Source organism: Habropoda laboriosa, unplaced genomic scaffold (genome assembly GCF_001263275.1).
Source record: "Habropoda laboriosa isolate 0110345459 unplaced genomic scaffold, ASM126327v1 scaffold291, whole genome shotgun sequence".
In the NCBI taxonomy this organism is placed as follows: Eukaryota; Metazoa; Arthropoda; class Insecta; order Hymenoptera; family Apidae; genus Habropoda; species Habropoda laboriosa.
Window position 1 is genome coordinate 589370 of NW_017100515.1, and position 19539 is coordinate 608908.

General features: G+C 43.0%; 1 protein-coding gene across 2 annotated transcripts in view; it reads right to left on the reverse strand.

The window, feature by feature from the left end:
- LOC108576485 (ankyrin repeat domain-containing protein 50) overlaps window positions 1–19274 on the reverse strand; it is a 76959-nt gene extending 57685 nt beyond the window's left edge. For both annotated transcript variants that reach the window (XM_017939495.1, XM_017939494.1), the window contains exon 1: window positions 19223–19274. The gene's annotated coding sequence lies outside the window, so the exon portion shown is untranslated. The remainder of the gene's footprint in view (window positions 1–19222) is intronic.
- Window positions 19275–19539: the final 265 nt, after the last annotated feature.

Below are 19539 nucleotides of genomic sequence, written 5' to 3' on the forward strand. Positions count from 1 at the left end.
TATTCGTTACGAATTTTGCCATGGAGAATATTTCCAGTTTAAATATTCCCCTAAAGAATATCGTCATCTGGAAACCTCGAAAATCGCGCAAGAAGACACTGTAATCGAAAATTAGCTCGAACGTAAAATACACCTGTTCCCCCTATCTCCTCCTACAGACTTTAAGGTTGGAAAAATGCAACACGAGGCATCGAGCGCAATATCGAAGGAGGAAGCAAGCAGCGAAGCAGACGAGAGGCCGCGGGAAGGCTTCTTAAAATTAATCTAATCAGACGTGGCAGGCCGCGCGCCTAAGTGGATTCGTACATTAACAGCGAGGGCGTTTAGCGGAGGTGGCCGAGGAAGCTTCGAGGCAGCCGTTAGATTTACCTAGCCCTTCTATCACGGCTGTTCGTTTACTTACCGAATAATTAGCAATTAGTCTGCGTACGCGAGACCGTCTTAACCCTTGGCATCGCGATGCTAAAGTCGAAGAAACCCTTGGCAGCCGGCGAACCGTTCCTCCCTTTCGTTACTGCAAGACACGTGTAACCTATCGGGGCATTCCCTTCTATTTCATCTATCACACGTTGTGTCTCTACGTTCGACGAGGACAATTCTCGTTTAGAAGATCGAGCTTTTTCTCGAGTTTCTTGAATTTCTCTAACCTTTTCTGAAAATTCTTGCGTAGCTTGCAATGCATAAGCAGCGAAGAAATCTCTGAACTGAATATACTTGGAGATTTCTTCGAGTATATTCAGACGAGACACTTGAACGCTTTGTTTTGGTTTGTTAGCGTCAGCTATCTTATTAGTAACTTATCATCGGTAAAATCATTCTCCTTCATCTAGAAAAGAAAATATTCCACAGAGTAGAATCGTTCGAACCACAATTCTCAATTAACACCAATCTCCGTTGCTCAATCCTCTCCTCGCATCGAGCCACATCGTGCAATCCTCCACCTCAAGCCCAATCAATACCTTCCTCAAGAATCTCGTCGAATCGTACGTCCCACATCGTTCCAACATTCTTCTCCTAACTTTGCACCGAAAGCAACGACCTCCAACGACGCGTATTCGCGAGTTAAAACGAGAGAGAAAGAGAGCTGCTATTCGAACGTGAGGGAGAGCTCGTTTACGAACGTTCACCACTAGGCGATGTAATGCTAATGGCGGGGAATAAATTATCGTTTGGCCCGTTCAAGGGTGCGAGGAATGCCAGACGAGACGTCTGAAGTCCGATCAATCGGCCAAGTTGCGTGCCAACTGTAATTAATTATGTCGAATCGCGACCGTTTAAGGGACGCGAAAAGTCCCTGAAACCGATCGAGAACGTAGATAGCCGAGGTCTCTCCCGTTTCGTCTGTCTAATTGGTCAACCGACTAATTGCCCGTGTCCTGTCCGGTGACGAGCAATTAAGACACCTGGGAATATTACAAAATTGATTTTGTAACGGGGGGAGAATGTTGTACACGTCGATCGGTCACTATGCTCCAAGGCGCACATCTAGGTCCAGGAGTCTCGAAAAAATTATTTGTTGCTTTGGAAAACACATTTGTCGGAGGAATATTCGTAAAAGTTGGTGTTTCTTCTGTTTCTGAAGATGAAGATGAGATAGTAGACTCACTTTCAATCCTCAGTCTTTTTCTTTGATGAGTTATAATAATGCTATCATCACTACTTCTGTCTGTTCTTTCACCATCCTCAGAATCACTAGCAATCGAATCAACGTCCGAAATAATGGTTATGGACATGGTTATTTTTTAAAAATAATATATAAAAACGGTAAAAAGTTATTTTAGAATGCACTCGTGTTACAAAGTACGCGTGAGGTCAGACTGTTCACTCCCACGGAGCAACAAAGAAACACTGAAACACGCAGCGCAAAAGCGCTGCGCCGCGGTTTTCGAGACAAATGAACGCAGCGCTTTTGCGCCGCGTACCAGTCAAACGGTTAAATCATTCTTATCTAATTTAAATTCACCTTACATTCGTTTAATTTTAATTGAATAATATTTAAAAAAACCCGTGCAATCTTTATGTAAACTTAGCTAAACTCAATTCAGATTTATCTCGTTGTTAACAAATACTTAGAATTTCATTTTAATTTTCAATATTAATATATTTGATGCGCTGTTTTTTTGGCCTTTGAGCACTTCTTCCACCTTAATGTAAACAAATGATGAATCTCAAATTTTTATTTCAAAATTTTTCCAAAATTTTCTATCGCAATCCTAATCTCACTCACCCTCGACAAATAATGTGAATATTTCCCTGTGAACATTTCCATCTTAATTTAATCAAATGATAAACCGGAAATTTTAATTTTCAAATTTTTCAAAAATTTACCTCAATTCTATCACAATCCTAATCTCACTCACCTTTGCCTAATCAAGAACCAACTCGACTTAAACAAGTATCCAATAAAACTCCCCCCCCAACTCGGCCCAAAATCAATTAAAATATCCCCGCCATTCTCCCTCTCAAATTTCTCTACGAAAGAAACCTCTTTCCAGCAATTTCAATAAACCACCGCGCAAACTACGCAATCCACACGAATTCTCCACCGTAAGAAAGATATTACTCCGGCAGGAGAACTCCGAACAGCCGCGGATATCCGTAGGATAAATCAAAGCTGCGCATAAACCAGGTTGAAATCGAAGAAGCATAAGTGCGCATAAAAATCGCGGAACGTACGAGCGTACTCGAGAATTGCACGATCAGGACGGGACCACGGGTTGGATAGCCAATACACGGGACACCGTGTCACGTTTCAAAAATTGATTCCCCCTAGGGAAAATAGGAGAGCGCGGCGGCGACGGTGGCAGATGGCGGGTGCTCGCCACTTACAATAGCGAATCGAAGGCGTAGGAGAGACTACGGCTAGGTCTTTATAGCCGGCGCCAATTTTCCTAAGAAAGCTCCACGCGGTAAATGGTAAATGGCGGACACGTGGGCTGACTCGTGGAACACGAACGTGCCACGTAACGACAAGATCTCTTACGCCCACTGCAACGTTGGATTAAAACTGTCTCTCTGCTCCAACCTGTGCGACCAGCCACTGGTTACAGCGTAGCACAGGTACAACTCATCTATCAGCGCGACACTTTTCGTTGCTTCTGCGACGTCGTGAATTTCTATCGCATTCGTACATTCTTTTGCGCGTTCAATTTTGTGTGGTAACTAGGTTACGTTTTCACGTGGGCAATTTTGATCGGTTCACACGTTGGTCAAATGTGATTGGAGATTGTTTCCTCGATGGTGGAGTGCCTCAAATGTTTAGAGTACAGTAGACTTCCGTATAACGCGGTGTATGAATTTTTCTAGTATAACGCGTATAATCTGAAGTAACATGTTTGAAATGAACTTTTATTTTCCATGTTTTATCGAATAGGACAGTATTTTAAAAATAAACGGCATTTATACGAAGTTGATTTAAAAAAACATATTATCAACACTAGAATTACCGACCGGGTCAAAATGAGCCATTAGCATCTTTCGAGAAAACTTGAATGTTTAATACTGGTAAGTGTTGTCATTTGTAACTTTTCGAATTTATTTTCTACAGGTATCGATATGAATCGAATTTTCCAATTATGGTTTACTTACGTAAAAATTCACTTTTGTAAAGTCTTAATACTGGTAAGTGCTGTCATTTGTAACTTTCCGAATTTATTTTCTACAGGTATCCAATTATGGTTTACTTACGTAAAAATTCACTTTTGTAAAGTCGGTAACGAGTCATTCTGACTCGGCTGGTAATTGTAGTGTTAATGTATGTAAACAATCGTTTATTTCATTGAAATTTAATAAGAATGCAATTATACAAGTTAAAAAACAATCTAATGCTCGACTAAAGCAGATTTGATCCTTAAATCAGGTAATTCTTGTGTTTTATTATTTGGCGCTTTGTACGAGGAATCACGTTATACGAAAACAGTAGTTGCGCGTTATAGGAATTCGCGTTGTACGGGAGTCTACTGTAATCAAAATGAAACGAATATCGTCAACTAAAAATTTTGAACATCACAGCTAACTACACATTATTTTGAATGAAAAAAGATAACAATAAAGCATAATATTGTAGGAATAGAACGTTAAAAATTATCTATAGTTAATCACGGAGATGAGGAGGTGGGTAAAACGAGACAGTAACACACGTATCGTATCGTAGCCTCTGCTATTCTGCCCGCGCGCGTCGCCCGAACGTTCTCGACGTTTCCTTTAAATTCCGTGTGTTTGTCAACGTTTTTGCCTGCCCGGCCGCGGTACGTCAAAACATTCTCGCGATCGACGCTCACACACACTCACACTCGCTCGCACGTACCTATCGGGCGTTGAAGACAACGAGAATGTTCGATCGACCGTATTCGCGACTTTTCTATTACGCCTGCTTCCTACAGTATTGTATTATGAATTGTCTTGTGACAGTCAACGTGTTAACGAAGATTCGAGGTTAGGTCGACGACGCCATTTGTATGTACCGAGTGATCGTTGGAATTCGAGGTTAGGTCGATGACGCCATTTGCACGTACGGATTGATCGTTGGAATTTTGAGGTTAGGTGAGAGTTGCTGTGTGAAACCTACTGCTTACTTTACGAGTACTAAATATTTTATGCAAAGAATCGGTTATTGAAATTAAAACAGCGTGTTAAGTATCGATGTACGTTAGAATAGAAATTTTTTGCGAATTTCACAGTATCGAATTTGTTGGTTAATTTCTGAACGAGAGAGTGATTAGACGCGATACACACGTCACAATAGCTAGTCAGCAACGCCCATACAATTAACCGGTATACCATTTTCCAGCAGACCAAACCCTGTCCAATTTACTCGTAACAATCGCTCAAATTGATTTAGACAGTACACAACTATAGGTACTGTTAAACTCTATCTGGTGCATGCACGTAGGACGACGAACGGCCCCGGTATCTGTCGAGTCGATCTAGCCTCGACAGACGCCGGGTGTAACTTTCCGTCTGGCCGGTAATAATACCGGGTACTATGTCTATTTCCATAGTAATTCGTTGGTCGCGCGATAAACGCCTAAGCTCTAAAGCTACCTCTCCGGGCCCCATGGCTTCGACTTCTATATACACTTGCACCGACGAATTCCGCGGATATTACGCGTACGAATTACATTTCAGACATGTATATTCTCTCTCCTCGCTCGATTGCACGTTCTCCACACGTCAGGTGAACGGACTTTCAGCAGCCACAGGGTCCCTGAATTAATTGGTCCGTGAACACCGCCGCGCGAGCTGTCCGTTTTAGGACATTCGTCTGAAACGAGGCGCCGCTGCTACTATATTCTCTCCCTCGATATCTCTCTCCCAGCCTTTTCACGTGGCACATGCAGATACTGCCGTACGAGAGGCGACTCTCTTGTGGTGCTACTGCTACTGCTCCTGCTGCTGTTCGGTTCATTTGCGGTTGTTTCGATTGAGGTTTCAGAGAAATCGAGTCCATTTGCGGTTCCTCGCAGGGAGGTGCAGATAAAGGCGGAGTGTGTAACGGGGTTTTCTCGCGATTGTTTCATTTGTAGCGTCGTTTGGGTTCGTTTCGAGCTCAAGAAGCTTCGCATGCACTGTGATTCCATTTCTTCTTCTTGTTTCTTTTATTTTTGTCTTATTTCTTTTTTACGTGCTTGCATTTTGTACTGTTTTTTTGGTAAATTTTTTAGTATTTAGTGGAAATTGCTTCTACCTTTACAGAGCACTCTTTTAACACTATATTCGATGGCCAGTAAGATTCTATGTTTTTCGTTTTTGTTTCTTCCAATTTTGTCTTGTTAGTTTTTTATTTGCTTGCATTTTGCACTCCTTTTTGGTAAATTTTTCTATAACACCATATTCGATCACAAATCCACCCTCAACTATTCCCACGCGACGATAATTCGAACAATTGGAACGGCCAAATCTCCTCCGAAATTCGCCAAAAATGATCACTCGATCGTCAAACCATCACTCATTACAACACCCTCCCTCAGACGGACCCTCTTCCCCAAGGAAACAAAGAAATACCTCTATAATCCACCCCCATCGTATCTGCCATAGTTGAAAGCGCTCGTCAATGCCAGCTGTTCGGTATTAAAATCTGTCGCTTGAAGGGCTGACAAAAAGCCATCTCCCCTTTGCTCTCGGCGTCTCTTTCTCTTTTACATCGCACCTTCGAACTTGAGAAACAAATTACCCGCCATCCGTTGCCCGTCGCACGATACAAGAAAGACGCGTCTGAATGGCGTCGAAGCGCACGGACCAGCAGCAGCGTGAAGAACGGAAGTCGTCCTTTTTTTTTATTCTTTTTTCCCCCCTCCTCGCTTTAGTTGGCGGCGTGTGATTTCGCGAGCGGAGATTCGCGTCCGTGGCCCTTTTCACGCCACCGCATCACCTCTCGTCCGCTCGAATTAGTATCCCATTCTGCGTCACTCGAAGAGAAACGCTCGTCCCGCGGTTGCACAGAATAAACAGCCCCCGCTCTACCCTCCTCGCGGAAAGTGCTGGCCGGGTACTTTGTGAACCCAGTGCTCTCTCTCTCTCTCTCGGTTTCTCTTTTCTTCTCTCTTTAATTTGCTCGATTTTTCGCTCTCTCGTGTGTTCTCTTCCACTCTCCTCTCTTATTCACTCTTTTGCTCTCTCTCTCTCTCTTACTTGTTTATTTTCTCTAACTCACTCACTCTTTCTTCTGTTTTCTTCCTCTCTCCTCTCTTATTCACTCACTCTGTTGCTCTCTCTTCCACTCATTCACTCACTCTTTCGCTCTCTCCTCTCTCTCCTCTCTCTTTCACTCTCTCTTCTGTTCTCTCCCTCTCTTTCACTCATCCACTCACTCTTTCGCTCTCTCTCCCACTCATTAATTTTCTCTCCCTTCTCTCTTCCACTCATTCACTCACTCTTTCGCTCTCTCCTTCTCTTCCTCTCTTTCACTCAATCTCTCCTTCTTTCGCTCTCTCTTCTGTTCTCTCCCTCTCTGTCACTCATCCACTCACTCCTTCGCTCTCTCTCCTACTCATTAATTTTCTCTCCCTTCTCTCTTCCACTCATTCACTCACTCTTTCGCTCTCTCCCTCTCTCCTCTCTCTTTCACTCATCCACTCACTCTTTCGCTCTCTCTCCTACACATTAATTTTCTCTCCCTTCTCTCTTCCACTCATTCTCTCACTTTTTCGCTATCTCTTCTCTCTCTCCTACTCGTTAATTTACATTCTCTTCTCTCTCTTACTCATTCACTCTCCCTTCCTCTCACTCACTCACTTTTCGATTCTCTCTCACCTCTCTCCCCTTTTCTCGCTCGCTAATTTTCTCTCTCCTTTCTCCATCTCTCTTCCCTCCCGTTTTCCCACTCGTCTCTCGCTCCGCACGAAGGAGGAACAGAGAAACACGCCGTGAATTGCAAACACCTTCCGAATTACACGACGATTCATCGCGTCGTCGCGTTTCAACCACCGCCACGGCTAAAATGCCCACTAATTACCGAGCAACGCCAGGCATTCTGGGTTACATTATACGCCGGCCACACTGTACCACCGAACACTGCTCCCAGATACCTGTAAGGATGATTGTTCACGGTTTCTCCAGGAATTACTGCAGAGAGATACGATAAATGGACTATTTGCCATTTTCGCCGATGCGAATATTCTCGTTCAAGGGACACGAAGTTCCTCACTATTTTACACAGTGAAAATTCATTTCCTCGCTCGAATGTCTTTACCACGAACCTCTGAAAAATCTTTCATTCTCTGTCCGAGAATTACGTACATATATTACCATCATTTTCTTATCATTCTCAAAGACTCAATTTTTAATGTAACAAAGTAAGAAAGATCGATAAAAGGTAATAAAATTAGAACCTCTCAGCCTCTCGTCTTCCTCGACTCCCATAATCATACAATCGTCCACACAGAAGCCCAAGAATATTTCAATACCATTTTAATCTCCACTGTCCCCTATTCTTACGAACTTCCATTCTCTCCCTCAACTCCACGAGCATCCCTAGTCTTAATCATCCGCGCTCTGAAATAAACCAAGGATAAAAATCAATCCCATTAGCATTACGATCCAGAACCATAATCCCGAAGAAACGGCCATCGTAAACGTTCGCTCGTAAAGCAAGAAATATCCAAGTGAGGTCGAAGATCGGCCATCGATATCTTCTCCGGCGACACGCGTTCGCGGAATAATATCCAGCTTTAAATCCCATCCTCCGCTCTGATCCCTCTCCTCTTCTTTCAATCGTGTTCACTCGGTTATAGGTGAATATTAAAGGCTGCACAACATACGTAGTTATTCTCGTGCTAAATATCGATCCTATTCTTGACACAAATACGGAATACGCCTATATTGAGAAAGAGAACCGCGTAACAAAACCGCGAAACTATGTATCAGGTCTACCGGAAAGTTCTGTCGGTTTCTGAATTAAAAGAAGATAATACTTTTTCGATACGTTTGTTAACGCTTAAAGCGCCGCTATTTTGTTGGAAGGTTTGCTTAAAGCGCTGCGATATTTACGAGTTTTGTAGGAACACGCACTTTTGCAAAGTAAAATGAAATAGCTCTTGTAAAACAGAAAATTTCTGTTTAAAAATTTTAGACAGTACTGATCACTGGCACAGCGACGATTTTTAATTGCATAAATATCGAGCCACTTGCTGCTCGAGGGATATATTTTTTTCTACGCCAAACATGTAAAAACGCATTTAGGCTTATTTACTAATATGTTAGATGTATATTAGATACTGTCAGAAAATACTCCGACTCAGCATAGGGTGGGCGTAAAATTAATTAAACGTTTCTACGTTCTCGCAACAGTGTATTTTACACGAAGACTATTTCCGCGTTGTCTGAGCGTCGTTCGCAAAAAGTGTGCTTCGAGGGTCTCGCGAAGAGTGCGTACGCGTCGTCCTGCCGATCCCTGTCCACCCCTACGCGAACAGGCCCAGGGAGAGACCCAAAGGGGCGGAGTCACCCCCACCGAGCGCGCTGGGCCTGGCTTCAAGAAGCTCGCTTCACCGTCTTCACAATATAATACAAGGATTGCTATGTATATAGATTCGTATTCTCTGAAGGTTCTGGGGTAAGTGCCTTGCCGTCTCTCATGGCCCTCTTACCAGAAAAAGCCGCATTTTCCCCACTCTGTGGCCAGATCCTTCGAGAACACCCTTAACGCTCTACGCAGCACCATGACTTCGCGTCATCGGCCGCGAGCGCGTACCTTTGAGATCGGCGGTCGAACTCTCTATCGCCGATTCCTAGACGAAGGATCCGCGACCCTTAGAAGTCGCCGCGTCTCCTCTATAGAGGACTCAATATCTACCGAACTAGACTGCGGATGTTTATGCATTTGCAACGCAAGGGTTACAATCTGGGTGAAGCACTTGTTAGCGTCAGCTATTTTATTGGAAGACGCATTTAGCGGCGTAGGCCGCTTGTGAAAGGACGTCGTATCGCCAACGAGCGGGACCTTAGAATCTGTCGTTGGGAGATGGGCTCGGCGGCGTAGAAACCGATGGCAAAGGACCCGACGTCCTGTTGCCGAACACAAACAGGACGCGTGTACGGATGCCGATGCTTTGCAGCGCGTACAGAGAGATTCGGGATCAAAGGATCTCGCCACGAAGTGAGGAGAGTCTTGGGACTCTCCGGGAAGAGGACTGTGTCAAAAGGCACGGCGCTTACCCGAGAACCTTCGGCGTAAGAAGAATTCTAACACACTTTATTTTGCCCAATCTTTACAACGCGCCGAACCAGACAATCTGCCCATCGGGGGAAACAAACGACGATCGGGCTTCGTTTTTCGCTCCCAATAATCCTCCCAGCGCCACCCATGACCTGTTACGCTCCTCGATTGTAAGATAATGGAACACGGGAGTGATGGGTATAGGTGGTGATCGATTAATCAAACAAGAAATCGTGGGCGGTTATGAACTCAGAACTGTATTTAGACTCAACAGAGCGACGGCTTGTACAACAATGTCTTTTGACAAGAGGACACCCTCTTAGCCCTCCCTCGAGGCAGAGCTCTCCTTAAGAGGGGGAAGCGCGGCAAAAGAAGGCGCATGACCCACTCGAGCGTCCGTTCGTTTAGACTTTTCTAACACGATCTTTACATACTGTTTTATCGTATGCTCCGCCGCACATTCATGGAAAATTGAAAGGTGCAAAATTACACAGAACGCGCGTAATACGAGAAATATACGAAATTCCTAAATTACAGTGATTTTCATAATACCCGATAGGTAAAATAATTTTCTACCCAAGTTCTACTTTTTCCACCGTATTCTCGAAAATATGAATTTGCATAAGTCTACCAGCGTTTCAGGTAAGTTCCGGATTCCATTTCTGCAGAATCGCTCATCTTTCGATCTTCAGATCACGTTATCGGACAGAACTTTCCGAGCTAATATTTACCGGATGAAATAAACTTTCGTTCCCATTCGAAAACTGTTTTATACAACAAACAACATTGTTTTTTCTCCATCCGACGAGCAAAGTGTATTTTCACCAAAGTCAGTCGACTAATGAACACGAGAGAGAGAGAGAAGTTTCTCGTTTATATCCGTCTCTGCTCCTTCCTCATCACCGTCGTCCTCTTAATTAAGCGCTACAGAATGCTTGGAAAGGGATACACAGGTAAAGAGACTCGGCTATTTTCCTCTTTGATCTCACCGTGTAATTGAATTTTTTTCTTCACCCGGGCTATTTTATCCCTTGCCCTTTTAAATATTACCCGATGCAACGCCACTTCTGCCTACTATTCAATCCGCCGCGGAATTAAGCCGCCTGCGTTTCATCGTCAGCGCGACGAACAGGAATCTTCTCTTCCGCATCTCGTTCGTTTTATAGATTTCCAAGTTTCACGGAGCGTTTTGTTCACGGGATTAAAGAATTAGTAGAAGAAAGTATTTCTGCTTTTCTTGTTTGTTTCGTTTAAGCTTGATTTATTTGATTGTCTCGACTGATTCTGGTTTATTCGGCTTGTGTTTCAGTTGTTTCCGTGGACTGTTCGTTTTATGAGGAAATTTTTAGATCGAACAACCGTCATACCCCGTTTCATGGGTAATTGTTTATGAGATATTAACTCTCGAGCAATGATTAACACGTTCGTTGTAATCGGAAAATTGATAGGAACGTGTCATCGTTAAAATAAAAGTTATATTGTTGAAATATAATCGATATCAACTTTCCTCCCCGGATTCCAACATCTCTTCAATGGTAAAAACTCTGTTAAATTCACTTCCAATCTAAAAAGGGAAGATCAGAGTATCGAGAACTGAGCTAACAACATTTCCCCAACTTTTTAATTTCGTTAGAACGGTCAGTTCGAACTCGTAACACGTTAATTCCGTTCCGACCAGAAAATTACGGTAATATTTAACAAAGGTGGAATAGAAGGGCGCGTGTTTCATCTATCCAAGGGCCACAGGCATCTGAAGCCGCCACTTTGTAGGCGGAACACCCTTCTAGCCAAGGCCCTAGCCAGCGATGGAAACACGAGTCGCGGTGAATTACAACGGTATCCCTCGTATAGAAGCCACCTTGTGATACATATTGGTCCACGGCCAGTGTACAAGGGCCGAGCACACCGCCAACGAGAGAAAGAGAGAGAGTTACGAGGAACATGGAAGGGAACCAACACCCCCTTTTCCAAGAGAAACAGGGACCGCGGCCTCCCTTTATTTATTAAGTGGACTTCAAAGAACCGGAAGTAACGAGGAACACGGCGGAACCTAAGCACCGAGGGCTAGAACGCCGCTGTATTGTCTGGAGAGCAGTTCATGCCAGACACTTCTGAAAGATGCTTTTTATGATGATTTCGTGGTTATTTCGTCGTGAGAATATTGGAACGGTTTTTTAGCATTTTTTGGGATTAGCGGGCTTGGAAGTTTTGGGGACAGCGGGGAGAGTAGAAGGATTTTTTTAGTAAGATTACAGCGAGACGGAAGATTCGGCAAGAATTAGGTAACCGTAAGTTGTTAAAAATGTATTGCTAATTTTTGGAGGTTTTTGAATTTCCTTTCTGGGATTGTGCGAGGTTACAATAGTGGGATACAAAAATGAATTGCACGATAATTTACAAAAATATTATTGTTAAGAATTTTTGGAGATTTTCGAATTTTTTCTGGGATTGTATTAGGTTACAATAGTGGACTATAAGGCACAAGATTTAGTAAAAAGAAATTGCACGAGATAGCAATACATTCTTGATAAATTATGGTTAAGAATTTTTTAGGATTCAGAACTTTCTCTGGGCTTGTGAGATTAGAGTGGGCTATAAGGTAGAACCTTTTGCAAAACTGAATAGCACGAGATAACCATAATTTATCAAGAATGTTTTGCCAAGAATTTTTCGAGGTTTTAGAAATTTGCGTAGGACTGTACAGTCTTACAGTAGTGGGCCGTAAGGATTTGGTCATTTGAACCATAAGTTATCCAGAATCTATTACCTATACAAATTCAGATTCGCTTAGAATATTTCCATACTCTTCGTATTAGCGTAAGCTGTCCCCTTAGAGTGCTTTAATATTACCTCGAATAAAAAAAGTCTTCTTTTATTTGACAATCCTCAGCCTGAAAAACTGCACCCAACGTCCATCGCAAATGCAATAACTAAACCGTCGCAATCTCTCTTACAAACCTAATTAAATAAACTAAAGGCCAAAATTAACTTCTCTCTATTTCAATCGAAATATCACCCAGATTAATCCCAAAAATTTACACATAATTCACAGAATTAGCTTCCCTCTATTTCAAGCGAAATATCACATCCCTCCACAAATAAAACACTCATGAAATACGTAAACTCTGCAGTACTATAGCGATCCAAAAATTCCAAGGAAAAATTAGAAAAAGCAACGTCGTTTCACAGAAATGACCACGGTTCCCCGATCTTAAATATCGCCGGCAAGAGACAGGGTTGAGAAGTTTCCAAACTCGGGCACACAGAATTTATGCTCTGGTTCCGTGTATCCAGGGGAGGTCGAGACACTCCAGAGAGAAAGAGAGAGAGGGAATTTCATCTCAGTTAACGCAAACTGATACAGAGAAAGCTTTGTTCCCTGGTGAGCCACGATACCGTCTGTCCTCCTGTTTCCCTTCCTTCTTCCTGTCTCCTCCTGAAACTGCTGTCTGTTACAACCGTGCCTCCTTCTACCAAAAGCCCCTGGCCGGGATTAACAACGACGCGACCGCTAATGAAACAGCCCGTGGTCAGATTAAGCCGCTCTTCACGCGCTTAACGACACACTTTGGTCTCGTTTCGCTTCTTCTTCCTTCTTCCTTCGTGCGCGCTCCACGCACCGCGTCGTTTTACCTCTGATCGTCAGCATTCTGACCGGTTGTGTTCTCTCTGTTTCCTTGGGGGATTCCTGGTGTTTCTGTGATGATTCGCGAAGGAGATACGACGGTTGAATGTAGTTTCGTGCTTGCTTATCGATGAGAAATTGCTCGGCTACGTGGCTTCGCGAGCTGGAGTAACTTTACGAGGCTGTACGGAGGTATTGTGAATGGAAGTGATATCGTCGACTGGTGGATTCGAGTAGGACAAATGTGTATAGTGAAGTGACGAAGAGACGTTTGGGTGGTATAGAGAAGAATTTTTAAGAATTTTGAGGAAGTTTTTGCACGAAATTGTCGTGTTTCCTTTTTGTAATTGTTATTAATGATTATTGTGAAAAAATTCTAGTTGGAATGATTCATCGATGTATTAGAAAGGAGGCTCGAATTTCTGAGGGCTATGATTTATCTATTCTCGCCTCTTTAACGCCGTAGCACACCTTGTTTCTTCTCTCGTTACAATAATAAGGCTTTTATTACCTAACAGGATTCTCGTAGATAATACACATCACGTTCCTCTTTCAGTCGATCACGAACCAGTCACCAATCATTCCTCTAACCAGACAAACGATGCAACACCGATTCTTTCCTCCGTTAACGATAAAACGATGCTCACGTACAGCTACGTGGCAAGTGTCTCACAGCTGGCCCACAGGCACTGTCCAACAGCAACACAGATTGCGTCGTTCCGGGATTATATCGCCCCGGTGCAGTTTCGAAACTTACTAAAAAGCAATTTTCTTGCCCGTCGAGATTCATCGTGCACACACACACAGACGAAGGGAGAGACAGTGAGGGAAGAGGGAGAGACGAGGGAAACAGAGACACGGGGAGAGAGTGAGAGAGAGGAGAGACAGAGGAATACAGTGACAGAGAGAGGAAGAAGAGACACAGAAAGAGTGGGAGAGACACAGAAACAGAGGGAGAGACACAGAAACAGAGGGAGAGACTCAGAAACAGTGGGAGAGACTCAGAAAGAGAGGGAGAGACTCAGAAAGAGAGGGAGAGACACAGAAATAGAGGGAGAGACACAGAAACAGAGGGAGAGACTCAGAAAGAGAGGGAGAGACTCAGAAACAGTGGGAGAGACTCAGAAACAGTGGGAGAGACTCAGAAACAGTGGGAGAGACTCAGAAACAGAGGGAGAGACTCAGAAACAGAGGGAGAGACTCAGAAACAGAGGGAGAGACAGGAGAGGCAGGGAGAGACAGAGGAGAGACAGGGAGAGATAGAGGAGAAAAAGTAAAGAGACAGAGAAGAAAGAGAGAGGAGAGACAGTGTGAGAGAGCGAGGGAAAAATAAAGACAGTATCATAGAGGTAGAAGAAGAGAGTTGTTAGAGTAGAACTCTCGAAGACCAAAAGTAACAGAAGCACGAGACTAACTATACCAGCCTCTGACCAACTGTGTTTCGCGTAACTTATGCAGTGACGAACGAGGCCAGAAACCACGTTGAGGAGACTGCTACGTTGGGCAGAGTTTCAAATTCTTGCCTCGGTTCCTTGGTCGAAATTTAAGTCAAGGAAACGACCCAGGAGTTTGTAACAGATGTGCCGTTTACTTTAGACTCTCCTCCTCCACCTCCACTGTACTCCCAACGGGGGAAGCACAGAAAGAAGAAGCGAACTGCCTTCTCTCTGTTAGAGACCTCCCCTCGTTCTTCCGTGATTTTTCCACCGGTGTGTCTCTTTGTCCTATCCGACACACGATGGATACCGAAAGAAAGCAACGAGAAAGCAGAAACAATTACGTTCCAGAATTTATTTCCAACCGTTATAAGCCACCAAGATATAACCTACGAGAATATTGTCCACTATTTTTTTTCACCCTTTTCCCCTTGTATCTTGTCATTCTTTTCAAGCTTAGTCTCCTCCTCCTCTCTCTCGTTTAATCGAGAAAACAGCGAAGATGAAGTTATTACAACCGAAGAGAGAAAGAGATAGAAGAGAATGGATTCTGTTGTTTTAGAGTTTCACGACTGATTGTCCCTTATACGACAGATAAACGTGGATTTATCGCGGCAGTTTCGTAGCCGGAGAGTTGGATTTGCGGTGGCTCGCACCTATATTATCGAAGGGGAACCCCGGTCGATCTTTAGCCCGTGCCACTCTCGCGGAAATTTATCGCGTCGCCTACGCGTCACACTTGAATTTGTGGCTTTCAACGAAACGGTTCGCTTCGTCCTCTCTCTCTCTCATCCCTTCTTCCCTTCTCTCCTCGTGCTGCTGCTCTCGTTGTTGCAAAACGCCAGACAGACCAAGGGAGGAATAACGTGCAAGGTTGTTTCGGTGATCCTACGTAGAACCGGAAGAATCGAGCAAACGTTTGAGAATTCCGAACGAAACAGAGAGCGTTATGCGAGTGTACTACACGGGGTAACGTAATGCAATAGTTCTGCCAGAGAGTGTAATAATCGACCTGGTGAATTATCGGGAGAAAATTGAGGTGATACACGAGTGGGAAGTCCCGAAGTAACGTAATACCGAGTGATTTAGAGTAATTGAAAGAACGTGTGTAGAAACTGGCCCGAGTTTAACTATCTGGAAAATTGAAACTTGACTAATGGAGGCCGTGCAAGTGGGAAGACGAAGGTAACAGATCTCGCTCTCGTTGCTGAGTGATTTAAAGTGATCAGAAAAGGATGTGGAAAATTGAAATTCGACGATTTAACCGTGTTCTGGATAATGTAAAGTGTAACCTGAAATTTGACTTGGCGAAGTGGGATGGTAATCGAAGGTTTGTAAATTAGAAGAGCGTTTCGGTAAATTTTGGATGAGGGAGACAATAGCGTTGAAACACAGAGAGAGAGAGAGAGAGAGTAATTAATCGAACGAGCTGGGATTGAAGGAATTAAAATTCTGTATAAGTGGAGGCTGGGACAGTGCTGCTTAGCGCTACCGTTAAACTGAAATTCGACGAATTGATCATCGTTAAACGATTCGATACTCTCTGCGAGCATTAATTCATCACAAATTTGATAATTAAACTAGCATAATAGTGAAACCACTGAACGACTCTCTACGAACAGTCTCCAATTTTCGTATTTAGGAAATTATCCTTTCGTTTGGTCGCTGAAACCGATATTTTTTGGTAGTTAATTTTGTTGGAAATTGGAGAGTGTAGCGGTGTGATAGGAAATTTTCAGTGAAATTGAAACGGGGAAATATCGAATAATTGAAACCTCGATTTTCTATTCTCACCACTCGAGAATTCGTCCTTAGATCCTTTGGACCCGAGCTCCTCGCAAATTCAATGCTACAATGGTGTAATACTAAATTCCGAAGCAAAGAAATACGAAGGAAATCGATGTTCTCCAAATTCGAGATCTGCAAAATTACCGAAATCTGAATATTTCAATCCTTTCGTTCAAAAATTCATCCTTCAAGCCTAAGTTCCTTGCAAATTCAATACTATAACAGTGCAATACTAGACTCTCCGTTAAATAGCAAACTAATCGACACTTTCCAAATTTGAAACCTGCAAAATTATTCCAATCTGAATATATCGATCTTTTCACTGAAAAATTCATCCTTCAAACTCAAATTCCTCGCAAATACTGCAATAGTGCAACACTAAATTGTCAACCGAACTGAAGCAACGAAATGTGAAATAAAATTGAGACTCCCAAAACTGGAACCACCAAATAATTCAAACCTTGAATATTCCAATTTTTTCAATCAAAAATTCTTTCACACCCAAATTCAACACTGCAACGCTAAACTCTCAACCGAACTGAAGCAACGAAATATCAAAGAAATGAGTATTCTCGAAATTTAAAACTTGCAAAATAATTCAAACCTGAACATTCCATCTCTTCTCACTGAAAAATTCATCCTTCAACCCCAAGTTCCTTGCAAATTTAATACTATAACAGTGTAACACTAAACCCTCGACCAAACAGAAGCAGCAAAATGTGAAATACAATTGAGACTCCCAAAAGGGACTCCCGAGTACTCCGATCGTCTCATTGAAAAATCCACCCTCACACTCTCCAAATCCAAAATACCTCTGAAATCCAATCACCGCAGTCCAATAAAGCAAACTCTCCCCGAAATCCGAAACGAACAAACCTCGGTGCTCTCGAAATTCGCAAACGAGGAAAATTATTCAAAGCACAATATCCCAATTTCCCCCGTCCTTCCAATCCTTTCACAGAAATCACCGCATCGATTCCCCTTTTCACAGGCGCGTAAAGCTGACGAAAAAGCGAGCCGCCGAGCCGTGAAACAGCGAGGAGGCGGCGACACAATTCATGGTGACACCAGAACCGCGAGAGAGGTAACGTCTTGCACTCTCCCGTGCAAACTTCGAAACTGTGCCGATTCCTGAGTGCATTCATTCGCTCCGGCACGTGTCACGCTTCGGACAGCTTGGAACGTTGAAGGGGGTTGGGGCGTATTATGCAAGCGGTTGCCTTGCCGCTGCATCTCTTGTCGTGCATGTGAACAGCTACGTGCAAAGTGTGTTCGATACATCGGCAGAGATGCCTGCGCGTTCGACCCATTTTCCAACAATGCTCGACCCGTTTATTATTAGATGCGGAGACTCAGATAACGCCTGTCGACCGAGCCACCGGAATAAAGACGACACCAGCCACCACAGCTAGTTCCTATCACGTTCGACACACTCTGTGGATGCGTGTATATACGTAAATACAGTGATCGGGAACGTTCTGTGATTAATATTAAAAATTACGATGCTGACATTTTTCGTTTGATTTGTGTCATTTTTAGCAAGGGTAGATAGATTCATTTCTAAAAGAACGAGATGGTTTAGGTTGTTGAGCTTTGAAAATTCGCCGGTTCGACACGGTGAGTGTAATTAACCCTTTGCGGTCGTATTTGGCTCAGGCAACGAACACTGATAATGTAATGCAAGATTATCATTTGTGTTATTTTTCTATTATTTTACTTCGTCGTTTTTACTATTTCTTATTTACTTTTTTCTACTTTACGTATGTTTAACACAATAACACGTGGTTTCATTTTATACGAAAATTATATTTAAATTTCTCCATGGTGTGATATAAGTGCTTCGGTGGCCGAGAGCAGACATACGACCGCAAAGTAAAAGTAAGGATATTGCAATTTTTCCCCTGTGACATTTTTTGTTTGTGCGTTTTCTTTGATCTGTGTAATTTTAAGTAAGGGTAGACAGATCAGTGTCTGAAAGAGTGAGATGATTTAGCTTCTTAACCTTTGAAAATTTCCTGGCACTGTGCAGTTCACGCCTTTTGGTACACTTCCATCCTAATTTCATCCTTTGCGCAATTCCACGTTGATTTAATAGAGAAAATTTGAAAACGATACGATCGAAACGGAAGATTCTGTTCACGATTGAATATCTATCTTCTGTCACGTGAGTTACGTATTAAAATCTGCCGCAGCGAAAGGGTTGAAAGCTTGAAAATATGTTTTATTACACTTTCGGTGTTACCGTAAAACTGTATTTCTCGTTGGAAAATTATATACGAAGAAAAATTCTTTATCTATTCTTTGTTTTTCTACCCTAAATATTGAAATTTCCGAAAAAATTAAGCGTTCGCATAAAAATCAATGTTTCACGAAGAGATAAAAATTATTCAATCCTGAAATCGAATCTTTCAGTTCGTGAAATTTTCCATTTCCTTGGTGTGAAAGGTAAACGACGTTTGTTGCACCGTAGAACGATTGGGAAAATGGCGCGTTATGCAACCGGAAGGGGTTTGCACGGTGACGTCGGTAGGTTCTCCGGGTAGGGTGTGTTTACAGAAGGCGAACAGGGAGAGGAGGAATAAGCCGTGGGCAAATACGTGGGTTCAGTGAAAAAGTATGTCATAAGCGAAATTCCGTTTGAGTTTGTTAGAGAACGTCTTTCTTCGACGGATACGCGAGTGGCTTCCTTCAAATGCACGCTACGTTGAACACACTCACCTGAAAACGACACGCTCTGCACCTGTACTCTTCTCTCTCTCTCTCTCTTTCTACGTTCGCCTTTTTTCCAATTTCCACCACTTCCGTCGTAGCGTTTTCCGCTTCTCTGGAAACAAGAGAGAAATTGGGGTTAAAGAGGTGCAATAGATAACATCGTGCAACAGTTTGACGTATTGTATACACGATGTAGTTTTACAGCGGAGAGACGAGAGGAGTTTTTAATGCTCGAAAGGATGAGAGAGTCTGGAAGGATAAGTGAAGTGGAAGTTTTTTAAGTTGTTGCTGAGGATCGAGTAAATTATTCTGTTTAACGGAGT